This window comes from Dermacentor albipictus, chromosome 3 (assembly GCF_038994185.2).
Source record: "Dermacentor albipictus isolate Rhodes 1998 colony chromosome 3, USDA_Dalb.pri_finalv2, whole genome shotgun sequence".
Classification (NCBI taxonomy): Eukaryota; Metazoa; Arthropoda; class Arachnida; order Ixodida; family Ixodidae; genus Dermacentor; species Dermacentor albipictus.
The window spans coordinates 17,942,839-17,968,682 of record NC_091823.1 but is presented as its reverse complement, the minus strand read 5'-3'; the positions used below and the strand labels follow the sequence as shown (position 1 = coordinate 17,968,682).

Sequence of the window (25,844 nt, the reverse complement as noted above, 5' to 3'; positions counted from 1 at the left end):
CCCCCTTGCTGTTTTCCTCATACTTTGTAAATATCCGGTCTAGAGAACTCTACACGACTGTTTTGTGGCTAGAATTTAAAGAGAAGAAAAATGTTTGTAAGAATTATTGTTGTTGCGGTAAGTTAAATGGTCACATGACCACGGCAGTTCAAATCGATTCAGCTGGCCACAGTGATGTTTTCTCTTGTCTCAGCACTGGAGGAAAAAAGGTGGGCAGGAAAAGTGTACAAATATCTGTACATGAAAAGTTTGAACACAAAGTGGACACTCCGAACGAGGAAGCTGAGGAATAGATACCTACAGCCGAGGGAGGGGATCCAAAGTGGTTCTAGTGTGGGAAAGGAGGTGAAGGAGACGGAAAGAAAAATGTGGGAAGAAAGAATGCTCGGAAAGCCATCGCTATCAATGTATAGGTCACAAAAACAGGAGATTAAGAGAGAGCTCTTATTTGATAACTCGCGGGGCAGCTCACTATTATTCGAGGCTAGGACGGGGGTTTTGAGGACGAAAACATACAGGGATAAATTTGAAGACGTGGACCTTCGGTGCGCAGCTTGCGGAGCAGAAATGGAGACCACTGAACATATAGTGCTGAGATGCACAGCCCTTCGCCCGACCCAGGCAGAGGGAACAGAGGCAGATATGGAAGGGGCATTAGGTTTTCCCGGGGAACGAGGGCAAATAGATGAGAAAAGAGTGGTAGTAACGAAGGGGAGGCTAGAGGATTGGTGGAGGAAGTCAAGGGATAGATAATAACATAAATCGGGGACAAAATGTTTCCTCTACTGTTTTAGATAGTTATCTTGGGGGGGGGGGAGGGGAGTAAAAACTAGGTTGGGCAAAAAAAAAAGAATAATAATAAAATAGGAGGGGGGGGACAAAAGGCTAGGTGGCGCCAGCCGCCGCCCGTTACAAAGGGTATAGCCGCCATCCATCCATCCATCCATCCATCCATTATTTACATTTGTTATTTGATTGGCACCTCAAGTCAAGTCGAAAACAAACCTTGGTACTCATAGCTTGTGTCAAACAACCTGCCAATAAATTGAGAAGCACTTCAGCTAACAAACTTGATATTTCACTGTCCTCCTGACTACCCTGCAAACACATTTTGAGGCACGGCAACTGTACACGGCTGCAATGCTACATCGATGTTGCACGTGACTTTTGGCTGTGTTCATGTTATCCGTCTCTCGCTGGCCCGATATTTATGGCCATGGTCAGCTGCTAGTAAAGCTATAAACGCAATCGCCGAACTGCGCACATCGACAGCCGCCATGTTGAACAAATCACAAAAAGTAATCTGAAAACAACAGGCTTCCTCCATTAATAGCCTTCAGTTGTTCTTCCGTTATTGCGACACCAGGCGATTGAGCCACGGTTGACTGCAGTAGAGCACTGCAAGCTAACCTCTTCAAATAGTAATAGGATACAAGAATTCCCAAATCTGTGTGGCAAGTTGGGGCAGGGTGGCGGAAGTTAAGCGTACTTATGAAAGGGTGAGGGCAATGGAAGGAATATTCCTTTCTATTTCAGGGTGCCAATGCACCGTAGCAAGCAGGAAAAGTTGCCATAACGACAATACATGAATTCAAGGTTCGTTATTATGGAGTTGGGCAGAACTGTTCTTATACATATATCATGCGCCTGTAACGGACCCACAACGAAATATAGGTTTTTCATGTTTCGGTGCGGATTCACAGAAGCAGCAATTTAGGTCGGCCACCGTAATGCAAACAAGAAGCCAGAACGGCTTTCAAATAAAGGCAGTGTATATTGTTGATAGCTGGACGAAGTATGATATAGGCTGCGATAGCCACCAAGTGTTTTGCTGCATGGTCACGTATATCACACGAACTCGGTCCTTTGCTCCACTCTGCGAACTCGTTATTTATTTGTCACTTTCGTTGCTTTCATCTTACGACCTGTCGCCGGCGCCATTTGCAAGCGCCAGCATTATTTCCCCATACCCATGTAGGTTAGAGGAAAATGCATGTGTGTGTCGGAGGGTTGTAATTCTCTTTACTAAGAATGTAACTCACAACCTCAGACTTCGACGCGGCTACATACTTTACTCAGCACTAATCGCGAGTTACCTTTTTCCAGCACCGCAGTAGCCACATCGCGGGCTGTGTCCCGCGAGTCGGTTTAGGGCACCAACTGCGCAGTTGTTTCAGCTTCTCAAACATGTAGCTGCATGCCAGCACAGCCAGCTGATCGAGGGAACGGGCGTCGGTAATTCTTCCTTTCGTGTATACCGTCGTATCACGTGAGTGCCGCGCTGCGCTAAGTGCGGATGTCCGCTTTCTCGGCTCCACCAGATGAGTTATGCAGAGCGTTTTTATCGAAGGCTGCCAAAATTTCCTATAAACCTTTTTCTTTCTTTTTTTTTTTCGGCAGGAACCTTTTCGCGACAGCGGACTTTGGGGATGGCATGATAAACCACTAGCAACCTCATTAATTAACCAGATGTGGCCAGTACTTTATGTATTAACTTTAGGGTGCACGTTGCCCATTGCGGAATTAAAACCACTCAATGCTCCACGTACGCCCATTTACGACGAATCCTGAGACCTAATAACAACGGTGCCGAGATATTTCTGACCCGGAAATATGGCTAAACACGTCAGTGTTCCACGTAGCGTTGTGTCGAAGTGTACTAGAAGGGTTTCAAAATACGTAAAACATCTATTTACTCCGCCGTAATTAGTTTCTTTCGATAGAAAGGTGGTAACGGCTATCTTGAGACTTGAGTAGTGACATTATTTCTCCGAAGCTACTATGAAGCAGGGCGTGACCAAATTCAACTCCGCAGCATAAGCGCGCATTGCAACTTACAAATTAAAATTTCGAGTTAAATGTCACTTATCCGCGAGAGTGACCGTACATATTACGCAATTTCTTTTATCAGCTGTCGCGAACAAATGGATTGCCGAAAAACATCGTCACTGCGCTTCCGCTGCACTGTTTGCAGGATTTTTTTTCTTTTTTTTGTCATTTCTCACTGAAACACCCAACATATGTGCCTGCGCACCGCTAGCGCTAAACTATTCGCGCGATACACGTGGTCATAGGGCTGCGGCAAATCCAACCCGGAGCTCCACCACTGCATTTATCTGGATGCGCTTGTCGGGACAGGCCGCGCCACAGCGGTGATTCATCTCGGCCACGCGTCACGAGCGCGTGCGGCGTGTCTCTACCAAGGCGCAACTGAACGGCAAGAACACATCACACGCTTCTCCTAAACTGAAAAAAAAAAGTGAAAGATAAACCCTAGTAACGGCTTGGCGCAGCACTGTAAAGCTGTTTATAATCAGCTGTTTGAATCCGCAGAGTGCAATCAGCCCCTCTGTATGGCTTTCATAGATTACGAAAAGGCATTTGATTCAGTAGAGATACCAGCAGTCATAGAGGCAATACGTAATCATGGAGTACAGGCCGCTTACGTAGTACAGACGGCTTACGTTAGTATCTCGGAAAAATTCTACAAAGATTCCACAGCTACTTTAATTCTGCACAAAAAAAGTAGAAAGATAGCTATATAAGGAAAGGGGGCAGACAAGGAGACGCAGTCTCTCCAATGCTATTCACTGCATGCTTGGACGAAGTATTCAAGCTATTAAACTGGGAAGCCTTAGGAGTAAGGATCGACGGCGAATATCGTAGCAACCTTCGGTTTGTCGACGACATTGTTCTATTCAGCAGTACTGCAAACGAGTTACAACAAATAATTGAGGACATTAACAGAGAGAGTGCAAGAGTGGGGTTGAAGATTAATATGCAGAAGACTAAGATAAGGATCAGTAGCCAGGCAAGGAAACAAGAGTTCAGGATCGCCAGTCAGCCTCTAGAGTCTGTGAAGGAGTACGTTTACTTAGGCCAATTAATCACAGGGAACTCTGATCATGAGAAGGAAATTCATAGAACAACAAAAATGGGTTGGATCGCATACAGCAGACATTGTCAGCTCCTGACTGGAAGTTTACCATTATCATTAAAAGGAAGGTGTACAATAAGTGCATTTTACCGGTGCTGACATATGGGGCAGAGACTTGGAGACTGACAAAGAAGCTTGAGAACAAGTTAAGGACCGCGCAAAGAGCGATGGAACGAAGAATGCTAGACATAACGTTAAGAGACAGAAATAGAGCGGTTTAGATCAGAGAGCAAACGGGCATAGCCGATATTCTAATTGACATTAAGAGAAACAAATGGAGCTGGGCAGGTCATGTAATGCGCAGGTTAGATAACCGTTGGACCATTAGGGTTACAGAATGGGTACCAAGAGAAGGCATGAGAAGGAATCGAGGACGGCAGAAGGCTAGATGGTACGATGGAATTAGGAAATTCCTGGGCGCTAGTTGCAATCGGTTGGCGCAGGACAGGGATAATTGGAGATCGCAGGGAGAAGCCTTCGTCCTGCAGTGGACACAAAATTGGCTGCTGCTGCTGCTGCTGATGATGATGATTATGAACGTTGAAAGCGCCCTTCAGTCACCATCAATTTAGGAGCGTTTTGTTTATTTTTGGTATAGGGAGTACGTACGGCGAAAACGCCCGTGGAGGGGCCACGCTCCTAATTTGCTCAAGTGCAAGGGTCGGGTGGGGAGTGTCTTTCTTTCTTCTTTTTTTTTTCAAATTTTACTAATGTACTAAGTCTGGCGGTAGTTGTATTTTGTTCTTTATATCAACCTTCTGCGTTCGATGATGCTAAACTAACAATTAATCGCATGCTGCCCGTCTGCACAATGAGGTGTGTACAGTAGAAATTTCCAAGCATCTACGCTTTGTATAGTTTCCTCTGCAGAACACTGCAGAGCTTCGACATAACAACAAGAACTGCCTTAGAGTTCTTGGCCTTCGGAGCACCGACGGGGCTGCATGTAGGTTGCATATATACAGGTTTCGCAGCCCATGGCAGCTGCTGCGCTCGCGCAGATTGGCCTTTAAACTTTGGCACAGTGAGTATGTGCGTGACCCTGCATTTATGCAAATCGCGCGTGTGCTCATCGTCGTTTCTGTCTGCACTCTGCCATATCGATAAGGTTTTGTGCTGGTTGTCACCTTCTTGGCGCTTGTTGCTATGTGCCTTGTAATTCGCAATGGCACTAGTATCGCACGATACATGCGATGTAATGGTTGGTACAACATTTGTAGTTTGACTCTGATATATTTATGTCCCACAGCGTCTTCGTGCACTCACGCAAGATGCTCTTTTTTTTTTTTTTTGCTGCGTATTGTTCCGCTAACCGACTTGTCTTGCTCGCCTGTTCACTGCAATTGTCTCGGCTTAACATTTGAAGCTAGTAACTGCCAACAACGGAACCGTTGCTGTAGCAACATTTACTTAGCAATATTGGGTCATTGAATGTTGGAAAAGCAACAGTGGCGTAGCCATGAACACTGCACCTCATTCCTCTAAGAATGGTCTCGTCATTGGTAAGTGTGTTGAGCAGCACAAACCGCGTTTTCTCTGTGCAGTTTAGGGGTATGGGTTATGTAACATTAAGGGCGTATTTTAGTTTAGAGTGTGGCGTAGTAGTTGGCGAGATTTGTTCAACGTGTCAACAGTGCTAACGAATGAGGCAAGACACAGAACGCAAGTGCACAGGACGGGCACTGGAATTCAACTGACTTTACTATTAGAAGTAGCACAAGTAAAACAAGTAGATGTCGGGCGCCCATCCTGTACACGCTTCGTGTTTTGCGTCTCACGCTGTTGATTCACAATGCCAGTGACCAACTCGCCCAACCTTCGGCAACAGCTACTGAGAAAGTCCTGTACTGCAGAATGTACCACACACGTTATATACCTGTGTGGTACGACCGGTGCCACAGTGACCTTGAGAACGGAACCAATCAGAACTGAAGTCATATTGAAGGTATTACGCGAGGACTTAGCTACCAGGCTGTGCTTGTCAGACGCAGTGGAGCTTGAAATCTTGTTGCTATCAGACGGCAATTATTTTACCGATTACTCTTTGTTTTTATTTGTTTTGTCTTGTTCGCTTTGTTTCGTATTTTGCCAGTCCCTTCCTGAACTTCTTGACTTCGAGATCGTATTTGACGGTGTTTTGCAAACGTAGACGGCACTGGTATAGTGGCGTTTCGAGTGTGGCAGAACTTTAATGGAAATACTCTTGCACCGACTGCATAGTGGCCCTTCATTACTTTGCGTGCTTTTTTTTTTCGCTGGCAGCACGAACGACTTTGCACTTATGTTGCACCACCACGTCAAGTGTTGCGTTCGCGTTGCGTCATCCGAGCGAGCCTTCGTGGTTACTCCCACTTGTTTCTCCGCAATGCGTGGCCATTTTCTCCATTCGGCACTTCGTATGTGCACAGGAAACAGTTTCACAGTGCGAGTATTTATACGCGATCCGACGTATATTTTATTTATTCTTTTTTTTTTGTTCACCTACAGAGACTACCTGCAATGACGCCTATTCAATTTGCTGGCTTGTATTCCTTGCACTTCGTTTGACGTCACTCAGAACGTGTGACATGCTCGTCGCGCTGCCGCCGTTCGCATTGTGTTGCGGTGCCAGGGAGAGATATCATATAGTGCTGCCGACTCCTGTATCTACGGCTTACATGGCGCGCCATCGACCGTGCACATAAAGGAGCTTAGATAAGAGGTTGAAAGCGGGCGTAGCTTCTGCGAGCGGCTAGCACTATGTAAGCACAAACATGTGAGAGGGCATTGTCCCTACGGTACGTCTCTGGTAGCTTAAAGAAAGGTAGCTTTAACTCCAGATTTTCCCCGACCACCTCCATCTTACATTTGATCCTGTAGCGCGGTCATTAATTCAAGGTTGGCGCTCTTTTAATCGCACCAACGCACTTCGATACTTCCATCTCAGAAGCAAGTACAAGTGGAAACCAACCCGTCATCCTCTATTGCCTCTCAATGACTCCTGTCAGGTCGCTGTCCCTGATCGCTTCACGTGGCACTGCAGCTGTCCTTTTTTTTTTCTTTACGTAACACCGCAGCTCTCTATTGCTTATACTTCTTGTATAACAATGTGTAACACTATGTACGCTGCACTACTCTCTCTAACGCTTCCGCCAGAGAAAAATAAATACATGACGGAAGCTGGCTATTCGACAACATAAATTTATGAGGCTATAGATGGTGCGTCGACTAGAGAGTTAATCGGTGCAAATAAAGATAGGTGCAAGATGCAAGCCAAGGGATATATTTAGACAGCACCCGCGTTTGCGTGCACCAAAGTCCACTGATCTACTCGGTTATCATTTTTCTTTATTCCAAAAAATAGTAAACACAACACGAGAACGTGAAGAAATAAGGACAGGACACTGAAGTCATATGTAACCATCCCGCTTTCTGACCTTTCTGGTAATCTACGTAGCCAAAAGCAGTCACAGACCTAATCAAAACACATCCGACGACGTGTTCTCTCGATCTACCCATTGTATTCTGTGCGTCGTTGAAGTCAAATAGGAATCAATGCAGTTAATTACTCCCTTCCTACATACTCAACTCTTGCCGTTACCACCAATCAAAAAACGAAATGCGTATTCGTCTAACACCGGAATTAAGCTGCGCCTCTCTCATACGTCATTGTTGTGCTATATAAATATGGATTCTGCAGAAAACATTCCTCTATATCCCTCTCTGTGTGCGGACGTAGTAAAAAAAAATGATTGCCGATGAAGGCTCACCACACAATAACAACTCTCTCCTCCGGCGTGGAAAATACGCCAGGCACTCATTTCCACGAATGCAATTTGCGCTCACGTGTCTACACGGAATGTGCCAATCGCAGCACCAGCGCTCCTGCCGCACTGTCGCCATGCAGGGAAGAACGGGACGCGAACTATAGGCAACGCGTATACGCGTCGCCGGTAACACGGTTTGCGAAATGGCATCCGGCTGAGCGCATAGGCGTGGTTCATTCTTCAAGAGTTTCCCCTCCTTCAATACATATGTCGCCCATGTGGTAATTGTGGAACCTGCTGGAGTTACACTTAAAAAAAAAAAAACGCAAGGTGAGACGAATCAATAAAGACAGGAAGGCGCCTGAGCTTTTTAATCTTGCAGTATTACCAACTATGGCCTAACAAGCCACAGTCGTGTCGGTGATCATTTCCGGCTTATAGAGCTATGGGACAAATGGGCCTCGGTGGTTGTGCACTGAGGAGCATGCATGAAGATTAAAGAGAAAAAAAAAAAACATTGAGAATCTACTTGAATCGCGCATGTTCTCCTCGTTTGAATGTCTTTGCTGTTTGTCATACGAATGTCAGCGCTGGACTAACCTTGCAATGCCCAGACCACTTTAGCCCAGTCCTCGATTCGCAAATAAGCATGCCGCATGAAAAGAAGCGCCTTATCATCAATTACGGGGTTCGGATGCTTGTTTTGTGCTTCTTCTTTACTGAAACATAAGCTGTTGTGTATGTTGTATGCGTGATCCTAAAGAATGTACGCACTGTTCGCTTCACTTTGCTGACTGTTTGAAGCATCTGCCTTACGGGGGTACGAGCCGCTGCTCCTGGCCCTGCACTGCTACCGGGTCGGCCCACATTTTCGCTGACGGATGCAGACACGAAAAATACCGAATGCAGTATGGCTGGCGCAGAAAATGCGCGAAGAATGATATGAGAACATGCATGGTGTGCATGACGTAAGGATTCAAGAAGGGTGGCTTCAGAGATATCTCCCGCTCGCCGCTCCCAATCTCGGAAGCCGCGCAAGGAGTATATACCTTGGTCCGAACCTTTTTATTGTGGAGGATGGTGTCCCTCGGCGGTGAAGCAGTTGCGGTTGTCGACGTCCCATAGATGTTGCAGACGGGGCGGAAGTGTGAGGATTATTAATCTCCGCTCCACCTTTTTAACGGTCCTGTCTTGTGTACAGTCTGTCACAAGAGTGCAGAGGCTCTAGCCATATAAGGGCGTGTCAGCTCAGACAGTGACTCGGCGATCTCCAGCACTGGCATGAATCTACGTTGGGGCTTGATTTATTGCCGACACTCTCATCGCCCGGTCGTGCCAGGCTTGCACAAGGTGTTGGTGCCCTCTCGAGCTCCGTATAAAAATCAGGTCTTGTATGCACAAAGGTATTCGTTCGTAAGTGCTCTAATTTCCAGTGGCGGACTGCCTTCGCTAATAATATGCCCAGCGTCAGGATTGGCTGGAATTTGCTCTTACGTAAAATTAAATTCTAGCCGATCCTGACGCGCTGTACATATTAACGGAGGTGGGCAACCAATGGCAAATATCACTATTTACACGAACTAATTTAAAAGTTTGCGGATTCTGCCCCAGACTCCATCCGGCCTCACTGCCTAGCGCATGCATGTGATAATACGCCAGCCTTGTAGCCGCAACCAACCTTGCCGTACAATACGTGCCTGTTTTCGTCCGTGCGCTGTACCCCATGGTCGACTGATTCGGCACGCGCCAATAAGTCCCATTCCATGTTGAGAGTGTGCAAGCCCCTATTGCGGACTAGCGAGCTCCGCTTTTTCACGTCACGTGAGGCCGTAGATATCTAATAATGCGAAGGCATCACATGTCCCATTACGCGAAAACCCATCGTGGTCTGTGTGGCCGAAAGTTGGTACCAAAAATGACTGACGGCGCAAAGACGTAAACAAATGCTGATTGACGTACAATTTCTCGGGAAGGTTTCTGTAAACAAAGTAAATTAATGGCTTTGAAGGAAATGTTAGGTAAATTTCGGTCTGTGTAGGAATCGAACCCGGACCTTCGGGGTGCGAGACGAGCACGCTTCCCCGACGCCACGGTGTGCTATAAATGCGTGTGTTGTTTCACACGTCACGTCGCAGCCACCTGTCTGACCCACGGGTGTTTTCGCATACGCACGACCTATATAGGTTATAACCTATAGGTCGTGGGTATGCGAAAACACCCGTGGGTTTAGATTTAGGTGCACGTTAAAGAACCCCAGGTGGTCGAAATTTCCGGAGTCCTCCACTACGGCGTGCCTCATAATCAGAAAGTGGTTTTGGCACGTAAAACCCCATAATTTTTGTTTTTAGGTCGTGCATGATTGGGCACGTGACGGCGCATGTCAATGGGCAGGAGGCGGCCCCGCGTCGTGAGTGTACATAATAAACGCGTTCATGAAGTTTCGAGGTCTACAAATGGTATAATGCTTTCGCATTCCCACACGTAAGCAGTCTTAAGTGTCTCTGCCGATTTTTTTTTTTATCATATTGCACGGATGTTTGCCCCTTAATGAAACAATCGCCCGCACAGCGAAAGTATGTGTAGGTGCTGCTCAAGGTACTTTTCAACGAAAGCTCGAGAAACGTCGATCCTAGCCTGTCTGAGAGACGGAAATTTACTGCAGCAAATGACAAATTTCCGTCGCTGTGACACCGCTGCGCGACACCGTTGTGACAGCGCTGTGACAATAAGTCTAAAAGAAAACATTAAAAACGCGCAACGCAAGCTGCCACGAAGCAGACAAGAGATGTGTATGCCCTGTCCACTTCTCTTAGTGTTGCTTCTGCTCAGGCTTCTTTTTTTTTTTTTGACGTTATTGCTGTATGCTCTATATATCATTGCGAGAGCTGTTGACTACGTAGGTGTCACTCGAAGAGAGTGAAATTGAAAACACGTGGACGCTTGTGTGCAAACGAACACAAACAATAAAAAAATCACGGACGCTTCTCGAGAGTCTGCATATGCGACTACGATTATACCGTAAAACCTTGTATACCATAGCGCGAAAGCGCTGGACCAACGATACGGCAGCCAAGGCATTGACCAATTACGAGTCATTCTTGAATGAAAAGCTTCGTTACTACGATTGTGACTCCGCGGTGCCACGGATTCCAATAGCGGCCGTGATTTTAGCGCTGCCTTTTTTAATACTGTTCATTTTCACACTTTTCGCGCTTCCTATGCTCAGCAGTCAGAGCGATGCTCCGCCCGCTTTCGCGGCGGGATAAACGGTCTACGAATAGTAACCATAGTGTTAGCGTTAGTAGGCTATAGGCTTCTTTAATCTGATGTCCTTTTACTCAAGTTGATATAGACAAAATGAAGAAAATACAAAAAAGGAAAAAAAAGCAAGGAACCGATGTCCGCTGCATATACAACAGTTTTTGACGTTCTTCAATAACATCTTTACGGGCCAAGACCAGTTCACCTACCTTGTCCCATAGAAATCACTGTTCCTGCCTCAATGTTTTTACCATCGATACACAAAGGGCACTGTACAACACTGACATATCAAAAGTAATTTCTTTCTCATTTGGTTGCGTACGCCACCAGACAAAGGCATGACCTGACAGTGACTCCCTTTCGCACACGTGTTAATTTTAATGTACTCCTCCTTTCCGAGAGTGGTTAACGAGTGGAACGGTCTAACTTTGATCTTCAGCCGATGTGTTGATGCTTTAATTTGTCTCTAAACTAATATGTCGTATCTTCATTAACAAAAAATGAGTCAGTGTACATTATTGCGGCCCTGCTTCAGAAACACGTAGATACTATATATCACAAGGAGAACGCAGCTCTCCCTGCCCGGCAGAGATACTGAAGCCGCAGCGCTACCGCTACGCGCCACCGCAGCGGTGGCCGCCGTGTATGCGGGAGGAACGTAGTTAAGATCTCGATGCCGCCGGAAACCCACCGGTTTTTCTCTAGCCTTGTGCTCGGCTCTCGTGGGGGTTCACATATCGAAAAAGGGAGCCCAAGAGAGATTTACGAGTTGTCTCTGGAAGCCCATTTCTCCAACCACAGACGTCCCTGTTGCCGCGGCCGTGGGAGTTAAGTGCTGCCGCTGGGTACCGCTAAAAAAGGCGCGCTCACGGCCTGGTGCTCGGCCATTGTGGGACCTCAATGCTGTCCGCTGCGCTAAAATGAGTGACAGTGCGTCCTCGCCCTCTCTTCGATCGCTTTCACTGGAGCGCCCGTAAACGTGCATGTGTCCCGTAGCGAACCTCTGCCTTGCGCGATAACTGAAGGAAGCTGGAGCTGGAATGACCGCCGGAACTGGACCCAAAGGCCAACTGGCAACCGGTCAGCGGGAACGACCTTATACGTTGGCGAGGGCAGCGAAGGAGTTATTTTTGGAGCGCGACGTTCTGCAGGCGCGCACCACGAAGAGGAATGCCGCTGTATGACTTGCTGCGGCCGCTTCAAGGTGCGCGGCGCAGCTCAAAAGCGCTGCCGATGTGATTTTAAAAGCCGCCGCTCGTCATCGGGTCCGGCCACCCGTTGCGAAGCGGGAGCGACAGCTCACTTGCTGCGTCCAGCGACGCAAGCGCCTCTGTCCTTTGTTCCGCGCTGCTGCGAATGTCGAAGCCGTTCCGCAGCGAATCTCGTTCTTCCAGAAGTCGCGTTCACGCGGGCTGCCACCTGACTTCTGCACAGTTTGACTGCGACGGCACACAAACGACAGCCGAGGGCGGTCCCTGGTGTTCTTTCCTGGAAAATAAAAAAAAGTTTCATTGATGGAAATGCTGGTGATGATGATGACTGACCTCATTAATTTCAGGATAACATAATTTTTTTAAAGATAACCAACTGCAGCCTTCGCATACCCTGTGCATTTAGAGAAACAATAAACAGTTTAAATTATATATTAAGCATTCCGGTGCCTTTTATGGCTGTTGGTACGCGTTAGTAGTCGTTTGATTGCTCCAGGACGGCCCTGATATGGGATACCAGAGGGTTACTGTAAATTATTTATTGGTGAGGTGCCCGAAACATGTAAAATGTTGCGGGAGTGGAGGATGGGGTTGCTGTTGTCAAGATATCAGGGCGTGCATTCAGTGTGTGTGTGCGTGTGTGTGCGTGCGTGTGTGTGTGTGTGTGTGTGTGTGTGTGTGTGTGTGTGTGTGTGTGTGTGTGTGTGTGTGTGTGTGTGTGTGTGTGTTCGACGGACGCCGTGAATAGTGTATACGATCTTATGCAAACGTAATACAAGTGTGCTACACGTCGAGTGGTCCTCCGCTGTGTTGACCCGTGTTTTTCGCATTTGATGATGGAATGTGCCAGATGGTCTTCGGACGTTGACGTTTCAGTGTTCACGGGCCCTCACACCATTCGCCGCAAGACTCCCTTGATTCCTCCGGAGCGCTATTGTGTGACAGAACCTTATAGGCTCAGTACGAAAGAAGGAGAGTACACGGGGGTAGCGGAGCACATTCTCTCACTGTGTATACGCGCGGTGCGCGAAAACGTTAGCTGACGCATAACAATACCATTTCGCCGCACAGTTTCAGTACTATTACGTGTTTTTTCTTTTTAAGGCTGGTCCTAGAAACAGGATTTCTAGTAAGCATGTGTGTGCTTCGTGGGCTCGCAGGCATCAACTCTCTTGGGAAAGCGTGGAATTTTTCTTACGGACTGCGAAACAAATGGCGCTAATGCCCAGTGCGCATTACTGTGCCTCCATGCATAGACTGTCTGGAGCATTACAGGGACACTAATGCGCATTCGGCAATGTATGGGCATAGCGTTCCACGTATGCGTTAGCTATGAGCCACCGCTCAGAGATGACAACTACATGTTCCATTAAACATGCCTGTAAACTTTTAAAGAAGGCCGTGCCCAACGACGGAAATGGCAATGCTCTGAAGACTTTGCCAAGAAAATAATAATCCTCGTACGTCGCCATGACTTACACGGTAAGAGCATGAGCTTTCATCACTTCCCCGCAAGTGAAGTAAAGGCATGCTCCAACACTGCGTGATAAACAACAGAAAAAGTTTCATGGCCGCTGGATGAAGCAAGGTTTCCATCGAGCGGCCGTGGTTGAAGAAACACGATCCGCCGTCTGCAGACGGCAAATCGTGTTACCTTGCCGCGATGACCCATGGCTCATCGCGGCAAGGTAAACAACAACATCTGGCAGCAAACCACCTTGACTTCAGGGATCCCGTACTTTCCGAAATAAAGCTGGCGCGTTTGGCACTTAGAACGACGGTGTACGCTTAGCTGCGTCGTTCGTTACACTGAAGCGCGCTTCAGCGTAACGTGGCGCTGGAGTATAGTGGCGTGATATGCCGCTTTAGACGGCGCTCGAGTGGCTCGAGTCTGAGCAGACGACGTTTGACGAATAGAAGAGCGCGCGTTAGGACAAGTGCATTCGCATGACCGCATCGTCAAATTGAGTGCGCATTCACTGGAAACCAGTAAACGGAGAAAGGAAGTTGAAGTTTATTTACCACCTAAGTACACTGACGTACATAAGCGGTGGGGATGGCAGGATTTTAAGCTGCCAGAATTCAATGATATCTGGAGAGGTTAGTCTAGCGGCAGGCCTGGTCGGCATAAACATGTGTACCCGTCGTTCCAATGAGGCGTCGCGCTGGACGTTACGTCACGCAAACGTGAAAGCATTCCTGAAAGTTATCGACCAAAAATATACACGGCCCCGGATCGGCTGACACCGGCGGCGGCCACCCGGGGCTTGAAGGCACTGAAAGCAGGTTTACTGTCCTTAGTTGTTGACGCATCGGTGTATAAGCTGCGAAGTCACCGGCGAGGGGCCACATGCAGGAAGCAGAAGGACGGCGCCAGAAATGTGGGAGCTGCAAGGAATAAAGGAGCGAGAGGAAGACCGCAGTCTGGCGCTATAGACAGAGATAATTTACTAAATATAGCTAAAATATAACTAGTACTGTAAGCAACATATATTGATTTTTCCTTGTGAGACCGCGACAAATTTTATTGCAAATTGTGGTGTTTACTAGATTTATTGCCTTCTGTCGCGTTCGTTGGTTTTATATGTCTTTCTGTCGATTTCTTAGTTACATACAAGTTGCTATGTAATTTCCTTGAATTATTATTAATAAACGGGCGTGTTTCTGTTAATATTGTTAAAATACTGTTTCTCACTATGAATAGACACGTTCAACGCACAACAGGGGCCGAATTAGCAAAAATTTTCGCTCGTAAGTGCATGTTTGCCATTAGTTATAAGCGCCTTCACCAGTGGCGTAGCAACAGGGGGGGGGGGGGCCGGGGGGCCGTGGGCCCCGGGTGCAAGGGGCCAGTGAGGGGGGAGGGGTGTCATATATGTCTGAAGACACCCCTCTTTCCGCCGGCTATACCCGGGGAGGGGGGTGACAGAAGACCTATGGGCCCCGGGTGCCAGACGACCTAGCTACGCCACTGGCCTTCACTAATAATTTGTCCAAGTCACAATTAGCTGGCGTTTGCTGATGGGAACAGGCCTCATGTAAGATTTTTTTTTTCTTTGCGAATGCAGGACTTGATTTACTCGTATTTTGTGACGATTCTTTTCCTCAAATTCCATTCACTTCTTATCAACCGCTTCAACGAGTGATCAGTACAATCGACAGCTAGCGGGTGCGTTTCTTCATGAGAGTCAGTAAAGACAGAGGGAAAAGAATGGAAAAATCAAAATAATTACCGTTACAAAATGCACCTGCACAGCTGTCTGACGATAGTCCATGTTGTACGTTCTGTCGTCACTTTAATAACATATTCATTGTCCATTAGTACAAAAGAATACAAGGGGGTGACGAAAGACCGCTTAATTGTCTTAGTTTACACCTTCCATAAGCCGGCAGCCACAGTGGACAAATCAGACAGCATATGCAATTGTCGCTAGCTTGGTTCAAGTATGAAGAGAAAACAGCACTCCAGGGCATTCGGTAAAACGGAAAGAGATTATCACGTGTCGTTTCTCCCTGTTTGTCACCGTGAATACCGCGCTGTTCTGTTTCAAAAAGGGATAAGGTGGCCAGCCTTTCTGAGGTATCTTATCCCTGTTTACAAACTTTATACTGCTAGAACTATACTTCGATGAATTTGTGGAGTGCAACGCAAGCTGCCCTGTGCGCCGAACCGCGAACAGCCCCCAACGATGGAACAGTGATCGAAAATGCAAGATGGCGAAGGGGAAGTTCGAGAAATATGTTCGCGCAAGAAAATGCATCAAGCGGCGGCACGATCGAAATACTGAAGAAAATGATCACTCATTCTTCTTTACAAAGGAAGCAGGACTATGTCATATTGGAACCGCTCTAAGATAGAGACACGCCTCCCGGAGCCTATGTTTGGATACTGTCTCGTTAACACCGTATACTGATAACGCCATAAAATCTTAAACGTCATGACACTAGGTGAATAAACGCTAGCGGAACGCTGCATATGTGCAAATACTTAGCTTAGAGTTGACTTTAACGAAAAAGTGCAGCGCGCGGCGAACTTCAAAAGTGGCAGCCCTGTTATTCGCCTGGGAATCTCCTCGTGCTGCGTCCCGCTGGTAAATCTTGGCGACGCAGTCACAAACGAACAGGCATTTCTGCGCTATAACAGGGCTAACCAGCTATCGCCAAGAGCCACATGTAAAAACCTAGCGCCGACCTCACGGTGAAGTGTTGGAATGAGGAGGCGACCGGTAAACAGCGTCGCGACCGCGCCGTCCTATACACAGAACATGTCCTCAGTGGCATGTTATCACAGGAAGGACGAATCTACAGCTGATAAGACTCACTCCATACGGCTTCACGCGTGCCCTCGTCGAGCAGAGCTGACAGAAGCCGCTCGACAATCGCTTTGTGCTGTGTGTCATATTTAGGAGAGCTTCTTCGAGGGCATGTATCTCTCGAGGGCTCCTCGCCGGTGGGGGATGGTGGGCCTTGGACGTGCATAGACCGAAGAAGAGGCGGTGATGTTTTCGACTGGCTGGCACGAGTGGAGTGTGCATGCTCCACATATTCTTACGGGTTACTGCATCAGTCGAAGATATTGGTTTATGAGGATAAAGCAAAATTAACGCTAGGAAAGAAGACGACGAGGTCAAGGTTGCTACAGTGGCTACGCGGCACGAAGCCTTGTTGAATGATATGGTATGCGATATGCCTTGTGCGATATACAGCGTTTTCTTTTAAATTTTACTTCGAATACATTTTCTCCTTTTTTTTAAATGCCTACAAAATTTACTCGAACTACGTCACCATACGTATAAGTTATCAGCCTAGGCGGACATATCATTTGTAAGAAAAATCAAAGCAATGCATTGCATATTCGTTTACCTGTCAAGCACAATTTCCATCCTAGGGACAATATACTCCCTTGGCCCTTTATAGTCGCCATTGAAAATATTTGCTATTTTCGCTAGGGCTGCTGGATCCATGCTTCCAATCACTGAATCTGTGATCGAGCCTGGGCCCGGTGCCGAGTTTTAATTGCTATGTACCTCCACGGAGCGCATGCCATACCTCTCCCTCCTTCGCTGAGATCCAAAATTACAGCAGCCCCCATTCCCGAGAACATGCATGCTGAGCGCAACAAGGAAAGGCGCAAAACATGCGCACAATACATTATATCGACGTACTCCAATAACCATAGGAAAGGAAGAAGACGACGAGTCTGCTGCTAGCCTGTCTGAGTAGCTCTGCCTACATTTATCGTTATTTTCGTTATTTTCTGCTAGTGTTACTGGTCAGAACGGTTCAAGACGTCGGTCGACTCGAAAAGGTACCTTCCGTATCGGAGACCGACGGGTGCTGCGCCACCCGCCGCCTCACAAGGTGCTAGAAGGAACCAAGCTGGCACCGACGAGCACCCCGCCATGACCTCCCAAGGGCTGACACCGGGTCAGAAACGCCAGCTGGTTTGTACAAGCCAGCCTGACAGCAAACGACAAGACACTGGTGAATCTGACGACGAGTCAACTATCATCGAGGGCGACAACGTGGCAAACCCTTCAGACCTAGACATGGCCGAGGGTGGTTTCCGAATTGTGCGCCATCGTAAAGACAGGGCGGAGGGCATTCCAGTGTTAATCACTGCAACATCCGAAAGAGCTGATCTAAGGCAAGTAAACCCTATTGCCCTGTATTCTGAGCTTGAAACGATCCTCGGTGGAGCACCAGTGAAGAGCCACTTCACAGCACAGGGAGCATTGCTATTAGACGTAGAGACAGAAGGACAAGCCAGCGTCCTTCTAGAGACCAAGAATATCGGCGGCATAGACATATCTGCCCGTGTCCCGCACAGTTATATGAAAAACACGTGCATTGTTAGAGGAGTCCCTAAATGGTACTCGGATGAAGAGCTGCTCACCTACCTGAGACCTCAGGGAGTATTCCATGCAAGAAGAATCACCCGTCGGGTCCAAACCTCGTCATCTGAATGGGAGTCAAGGCGCACTAACTCGGTGATTCTCACATTTGCTCCAAATTCTGAACGCCCGGAGAAGATCAACCTTGGTTTTACCAGACACGAGCTTATCGACTACGTGGAGACACCACCACGCTGTTTTAAGTGTCAGCGCTTCGGACATATCGCTAAGTACTGTCGTGGAGAACAGAGGTGCAAGCGCTGTGGGGGACCTCATGACTTTAAGACTTGTGCAACTAAAGACAACTTTGTGTGTGCAAATTGCGGCGGTGACCATCCTGCTAGCTACGGTCGATGTCCTGCGCGGACAGCTGCTCAGCGGAGAAATAAGTTGTTTGTTCTGGGTCCAAAGAGTGCAAGCGCACCATCGACCACGAAGAAGACGTCCAGAGCGCCACAACTAACTGGTTTGGAAACAGAGTACGCATCTCATTTCCCGCGCCTCACACCGATAAACGAAGTTATTGAGCCAACGCAAACGGTCACAGCGGCTGAGAAACCTGTTCGAAAAGAGTCCGAAAAACGCACCTATGCGGCCGCAGTAAACCGACCTCAAGTACCACTTGGCAACAGTCAGCAGGAGAACTGCCAGCATGTGATACGCGCCTTGTTCACGGCACTACGTTCCCACGTCGCGAAGATGCCTGCTAGTTCAACGAAGGATATGCTGGAAGCAGTGCTGGCTCTTGAGTCAGTAATACTCTGCTCTACTTCCCCGTACCCTCAGTAACATAATGGCAGCTTCTCGCCCACTTGGTCCATTCCGTCGTCAAAAAGTGCCCTTAATAATGCAATGGAACTGCGCCGGCATTCTACAGCGTCTTTCTGAACTCAGCCTTTTCCTTCGAGACATACCTATACCAATTCTAGCCCTCTCGGAGGCCGGTCTCCCAAATGGAAGGACGATCCCAGGGTACATCAGACATGGAAATCCGAGTATACCATCATTTGCAAACGGAAGTGCGATGATATACATCAGGCGAGAAATACCTCACGTCACCTTACCAGTGCAAGACCTTTGTTCTACCTTATTGGAAGTCGCCGCTGTGCAAGTGTGCCTAGGAAAACGAAAACTCAGTGTGGTGTCGGTGTATATAAGCCCGCGCAGGAAGGTCTCCATGGAGGCGTTCATAAAGGACCTTTGCATTCGTTGCCCCTCTCCTATAATAATATGTGGCGACTTTAACGCACATCATTCGCTTTGGGGAGATAAGACTGCAGATTACCGAGGCAAGGAACTTGTCGCAGCCATGGATGCTGCTGACTTATGTATCGCGAACGATGGCAAACCAACTTTCTTCAGACCACCAGATTCATGGAGTGCCATAGACCTCGTGATCCATTCTACAGACCTTGTCGCATCGTCAACAACGGCCCCAGACAGGATGGGCAGTGACCACTTTCCGATCTTCACCACCATCACCGGATTTCACACTGCTGGGCGGCAGTTCTGTGCTGTGACCCGCTGGGACACATACAGAGAAGCGTTGGATGAATCCCCTGGTGAGCTGTTCGCAGATATGCTGCGGAGCAAAAGAGTGGCTACCTCAATGTTGAAACTGCCAGACCATTTCCCTACTCCTGATTTGAAACTAAAGAACCTCTGCGCAGCGCGTAGGAGAGCGGAACGAAAACTAATGAGAAAAACGGGAAATCCATCTGCGAAAACTGAATACAACAGGATAAACGCTGTCATCCGTCGTCACACAAAAAGATTAAGACGAGTTCAATGGGCTGCTTTCTGTGAGAGTTTATCAGCGTTTACTCCCATGACAAGAATATGGGGAGTAATGAATAGCCTATATGGAAAGATTCGCCTACACAGGCCATTTGAAGCACTTGCTTTAAAGCAAGGAAAAGATTTGCAAACCCTTGCAGAAGATTTTGCAGACGTATACACATATGGCAGATCAGCAGGAGTATCGAACCCTCTGTTGTCTGAAGCATCACATACCATGGATACGCCGTTCACCTTTCGTGAGTTGGATTTGGCGCTTAGCAAATTAAGAAGACGCTGTGCTGTGGGTCCCGATTCGATCAGCAATCAGATGCTGACAAATCTGCCATATGAACGAAAACGAGCCCTTCTGGACATATTTAATCACGTCTGGAGCACAGGAGAGATCCCAGAAGCGTGGAAGACAGCATGGGTGGTTCCAGTGCTCAAGTCCGGAAAGGATCCTGCAAACCTCACCTCATATCGGCCAGTATCGCTCACATCATGCGTATCAAAGTTGATGGAAAGACTAATATCTACGAGGTTAACTTGGTATCTTGAGCAAGGAAATAGACTGCCATCATGCATGACCGGATTTCGTCCACGGTTGAGTGCCCAGGACAGTGTCTTGGATCTACTAAGCCATATCGAGCACCATCGCGTAGACGGCCTTTCCACACTCGCCATATTTATGGACGTTGCCAAGGCATACGACTGTGTGCTTCACACAGGCATCATCAACGGACTCCGAGCCGTGGGCGTCTCTGGAAATGCACTTCGATTCGTCCATGAATTTCTCAGTGACCGATGTGTCCAAGTTAAGCTCGGAAGTGTAATGAGTGACAAACGACGAATTTCCCTCGGCGTCCCACAAGGAAGTGTCCTGTCTCCCTTGCTTTTTAACGTTGCCATGGCCAGCCTGCCAGATGCCCTGAAAGTAGGTCGGACGGCAGTTAAAATGTCCATCTATGCAGATGACATCTGCATTTGGATCTCGGGGTACCAACACAAACGTTTGGCCCGGATAGCCCAGGCCGCAATCTCCACTATCGATCGCCACTTATCGACGCTTGGCCTGTCTTTATCAGCAGAAAAATCTGCCTTCATGCTTTTCCCGGGAGTGAGACGCAAGTCAACACGTCTGACGCTGAATATCAGAGGGCATTCAATTCTTTGTGCAACTCATGTTCGATTCCTGGGCGTCACCATCGACAACAAGCTACTTTGGCGTGGTGCGGTCGAAAGTGTTGTGGCTGCATCAGTGCAAAGAATCAACGCACTTCGTCGATTGGCAGGTGTACGTTGGGGAAACAATCCTATATCCATGCTTAAACTGAACGCTGCACTGATAACAAGCCGCATTCTCTATCAGCTCCCTCTGATATCACCGTCAGCGACTCAATTCGAGCGCTTGGAGGCAGTGCACAGAAAGGGACTTCGCTTGGCGATGGGAGTTCCAACGGCGGCTTCAAACAAGAAAGTCACTAATGAGGCAGAGTCTCTCCCACTCCGCCTCTTGGCATCTCAGGCCTTGCTGACGCAGCTATTAAGGCTGGGCGAGTCACGCGCTGGCACGGCGCTTCTCCGACGGCTAAGAGCAAGAACTCGCTCACATTTTCATGCGGCGCTGAACACCTTCCGATTTTTAGGACTGCAATGGCCTAAACAAAGCCGCCTTGACCCGCCATGGTCTTTTCCGGACGTTACCTGCAGCCTTAATGTACCCCACCTACCGACGAAACGCACCATTTCAACTACCGAAGCCAAGTTTCTTGTGCTGAACTACTTGAGCACTGTGTTTCAAAGCCACCTACAAGTATACACAGACGGTTCGGTGTGCGCACAAACAGATAGCTGTGCAGCGGCATTCTGCATACCATCCCTTGATGTGTCATGGTCTGGCCGACTGGATCGCGTGGTTTCCTCTACAACAGTAGAAAGCGCCGCAATCACCGCGGCTTTGCGGAAACTACGGGCCTTTTCTGCACGTGATGTCGTGGTGCTGACGGATTCCAAGTCAGCATTACAGAGATTACATCGGGGCCTACCTCTAGAGAAATTTACAAGGCAGTCTCTGGCACTGATTGACGACCTAACGAGCAAAGGATTTAGCATAAGGTTTCAGTGGATTCCATCACACGTAGGAATTGATGGAAACGAGGAAGCTGACGCCCTTGCACGCCTAGCGCTTACATGTGTCCCAAAAGTGAAAGCTCCAAAACCTTCTCAAAACTCCAAGGGTGCAATCCGCCTTCACTTTAGAGAGATGCACAAGAACCCACACGAACCCTGTGTGACTCATGGATTTACACGCGAACAAGCGACACTTTTATACCGCATCAGGACCGACTCCGCGTACACCCCAGCTTGGTTATTCAAGACTGGGCTTCGCGCTTCCCCACTCTGTGCTTTCTGTGGTGACATTGGCGACATCGAACATTTCATTTGGCTATGCCCGCAGTTTGACACAGAAAGAAAAGCGATGGTCGACAAGCTACAAAAAAGCGGTCTCACGCACAGGACCTTTGAGGACGTTGTTTTCCCCGGAGGGCCCGCGGCGTTCAGGAAGAGAGCGCAACGACTGCTGATAGCCTTCCTGCGAGACACGGGGCTCATCGACAGCTGGTGACACACCCCTGATCTCAACTCGAAGGAGGATCAGGCGGAACAATTGCCGGCTATGTATGCCAGGCTAACCCCGCCTGCTTCAACATCACCACCACCACCACCACCACCACCACCCTCCAATAACCATAGGTACAATACCTACTACACGGACGCAGATGCGTATGCAGAGGCGACCCGGTAGCGCTACCAAAGGAGGCTCTGGCAGTAGTAAACGTAATCTGCCAGCAGCAAATAACCGCGTCAGCCACTGCGGGATCCCCCTCCTCGGCCGAAATGTTAGCAGTGACGATCGCACTCGCTCACTGGAGCGTTCGCAAAGGGTCGTGGTCAAGGACTCTCGGGAGGCAGGCCGCACGTTTCTCAAGGGGCACGAGACTGCGGCTATAGCCTCGCGACAATCCCCAAATCCTTCAACCACCATCATCGCTTACTCTGGTGACCTGACCACGCGGGGTGACCGGGTCACGTGCTACATGAAAGTTTGTTCCCGAGCGTGAAAGCCCGCGAATACAAGCAACGTCGCGCCACTGGCCGCTCGAAGCACTTTGCGTGTGTTCGCGGGCTTCTTTCACGCTCGGAAAAAAACACTTTTATGTAGCACGTATTGAGCAACAAAAATCTCTGTCAGGAGTTTTTCGCGTTGCTCTACAATTTTCTGATTGACACTTTTCATCTAATTATAATATTCGAGAAGCTGATTACTTAAGTAAGTCTAATTATGTGCTTAGGCGGAATGAGAAAAATAATCTGAGAATCTCCAACAGACGTCAAACAACATATTACCTTGGCCCTGTCCCGCTGCGTGACATTCGCATATTTTTAAACCTTGTTGCATGATAGTAGGGACACCCTTTATATTGTCACGTTGTAGTCACGGTCAACAACACAGTAGTAAAACTGTGAATGACGAAGCTATCTCTTTATTGGGCGGACTTGTGCCGTGAAATTCAAAGCGCAACAATGATGGTGAAAACAGTCGGCGATATATTGTCGAAAATTTGCTGATCTGCGCGTCGAGCCGCGTCGGCTTTTACACGTGACTCGTCGAACGTTCCAGCGTGATCGTTAGCGCACGCGTGCCTTCCAGAGAGCACTATTCAATTCTTGTTGCGCACACAGCGTCATACAGTCTGACTACTCAAGGTTGGGTGACAACAGACAACGGATAGAACCACTGAGACCGTTCGAGAAACTTCCGATACATGCACGTCCTGCGCCGAGCGATAACGTTTAATATTTGTTAGCCGGTGAAAAGCGGTCACCAGAGAAAGATAAACAAGTACACGGTCGCCGGCATGGTACTCCACGTAGCGTTGTCGAAGACTGTAGTGTGGACTGTCCGTCCTTTGTTGGCTCTTGATGGGCAGGCGGGAAAGTTGTGCTTCCTTCAGGGGGCGCTGTAGATTGGCAGCGGCGTCGAGATTTGCTTCGTCGGTAACGTGCACGCGGCAGCATGGTGTCGACAGACCATTGTCGTTTTCTTTCCGTAAACCAGCTTGAACGGCGGCAACTATTGTTTCTTGCACTGCCATGTTGTATGCGAAGGTTACGTACGGAAGGACGGAATTCCATGTCTTGCGCTCGACTTTGACGTATATATATGTACTGTACATTGCTATAGTATGTCGGCGAGGGTCTTGTTCAGCCGCTCCGCAAGGCATAGCCATTCGGCGGCGGGTGGTAAGCAGTTGTCCTCCTGTGGCTTGTCTGGCTGTATTGCAGAATCATTTGGGTAAGCTCCGCTGCAAAATCCGTGCCTCGGTCGGTGATGGGCACTTCCGGGGCAGCATGTCGTAGCAGGATATTCTCGACGACGAATTTAGCAACTTCGGCCGCACTACCTTCGGGCAAGGCTTTCGTTTCGGCGCAGCGGGTAAGGTCAATATGTATGTTATCCGAGCTTTCATTGTCTAATCGATGTCGCTCGCAAAAGAAACTGTGCCCTTCTGTGTCTAGCACCATTATACCGCGCCTGCATTGAGGGCATGCTTCAACGACACGCTCGTTGCTATTCCAAGCTCGATCGACATGTAACTCAACTATGTACTGCATGCGTGTACCTTGTACGTATTGCTCTTAAAAAATAGAAATTAAAGATAAAGCAATAGTAAAACTTCAGTGAAGATTTAGCGTCGATATAGCGGCGAGAGAAATTCGTCAATGATTACGTCGCACTTCTCTGAGGTTTCGGATCCATGATTTAAACCGCGTTCGCCACATTGCAAAGTGTTGTTCAGGAGTTCACTCGACACACGTCCTGCATCTTCGAGGAGAGAAGTGCAATTGGCAATGGTCCGGAGCAGACCACCGTGAATTCCACTACACAGGGTGGGTGCCCCGCGCGCAACTGGCGCCAAAATAAATAAATAAATAAATAAATAAATAAATAAATAAATAAATAAATAAATAAATAAATAAATAAATAAATAAATAAATAAATAAATGACGCTTCTACATAATGCAAAGTCATTAATAAATCCGGGGAGGAGAGAAGGTTCCTCTCACAACCAACGGGAACGCGAAAGACACAGGATGTAAGGTAAATTTGAACCCCAGGCTAATCTACACCGGAAGACTGCGTTTGACAGAGGGCGGAGACCTTTCGTGAATATGCCAGAGAAGAATGAGAGAACAAAGTATAGCGATGCCACGTTCTAACTTCATGCACCGGCTCCCAGTGACGTCATTGAATGTGTAAACATGTTACCTTGACTACAGCTAATCGTATTGATTATTAGTAACAGAAATAAGAATCGCACCGCATATGAAAATAAATCATAATACAAGCTGACAGCTTTATCTGTCAGATTGATCTGCTCGCTCTTGCACGAGGAAGGCGGAGGACTCGCAACATGTTGCGTTCATCAGAATTGAAGTTATGAATTCACTTCTGGAGTGATACATGTCCAAGCCATGCATAAGTTGGTAATGATAGTCGGGCTCTGCGATAACTTTGACCACCTTAGTTCCTCACCCAAGGAGATAAACATTTCTGGCCCAACCTTGACCAGATGTATGGTGGTCGACCAAGAACTAAGCTTGACTATGTAGCTTGGGCCGAGCTTGGGAGTGGACATCGGCCTCACGTAGGCCGACTACCGTGCGTATACGTTGTGCGAGCGGTACTGGCAAACGTTACGCCTTGCATGGCGTAACGCCTTGCAACGTTACGCCGTTACGCCTTACATAAATATATGGATGACCCCGGTCTGACACGTCGATAGGACCAGACAAATGAACTCAGCGCCAAGACCCGAAACTCACCTGGACCTCGACAGCAACGACTCGGTCAGAGTCGTTAAGAAATGAAGTTTATCTCCAGGCCTCTATCCGATTTGTCCGAAATCAAAGTAAAGGAGTTTTGACTCGGACAGTTGATTCTGAAATGCAT

The 25,844-nt window shown here is 48.0% G+C and overlaps 1 long non-coding RNA gene across 1 annotated transcript in view; it reads left to right on the top strand.

Moving 5' to 3' along the window:
* Positions 1-25,844, top strand: part of LOC135896977 (uncharacterized) — a 37,042-nt gene that overhangs the window by 4,843 nt on the left and 6,355 nt on the right. The window lies entirely within an intron of this gene.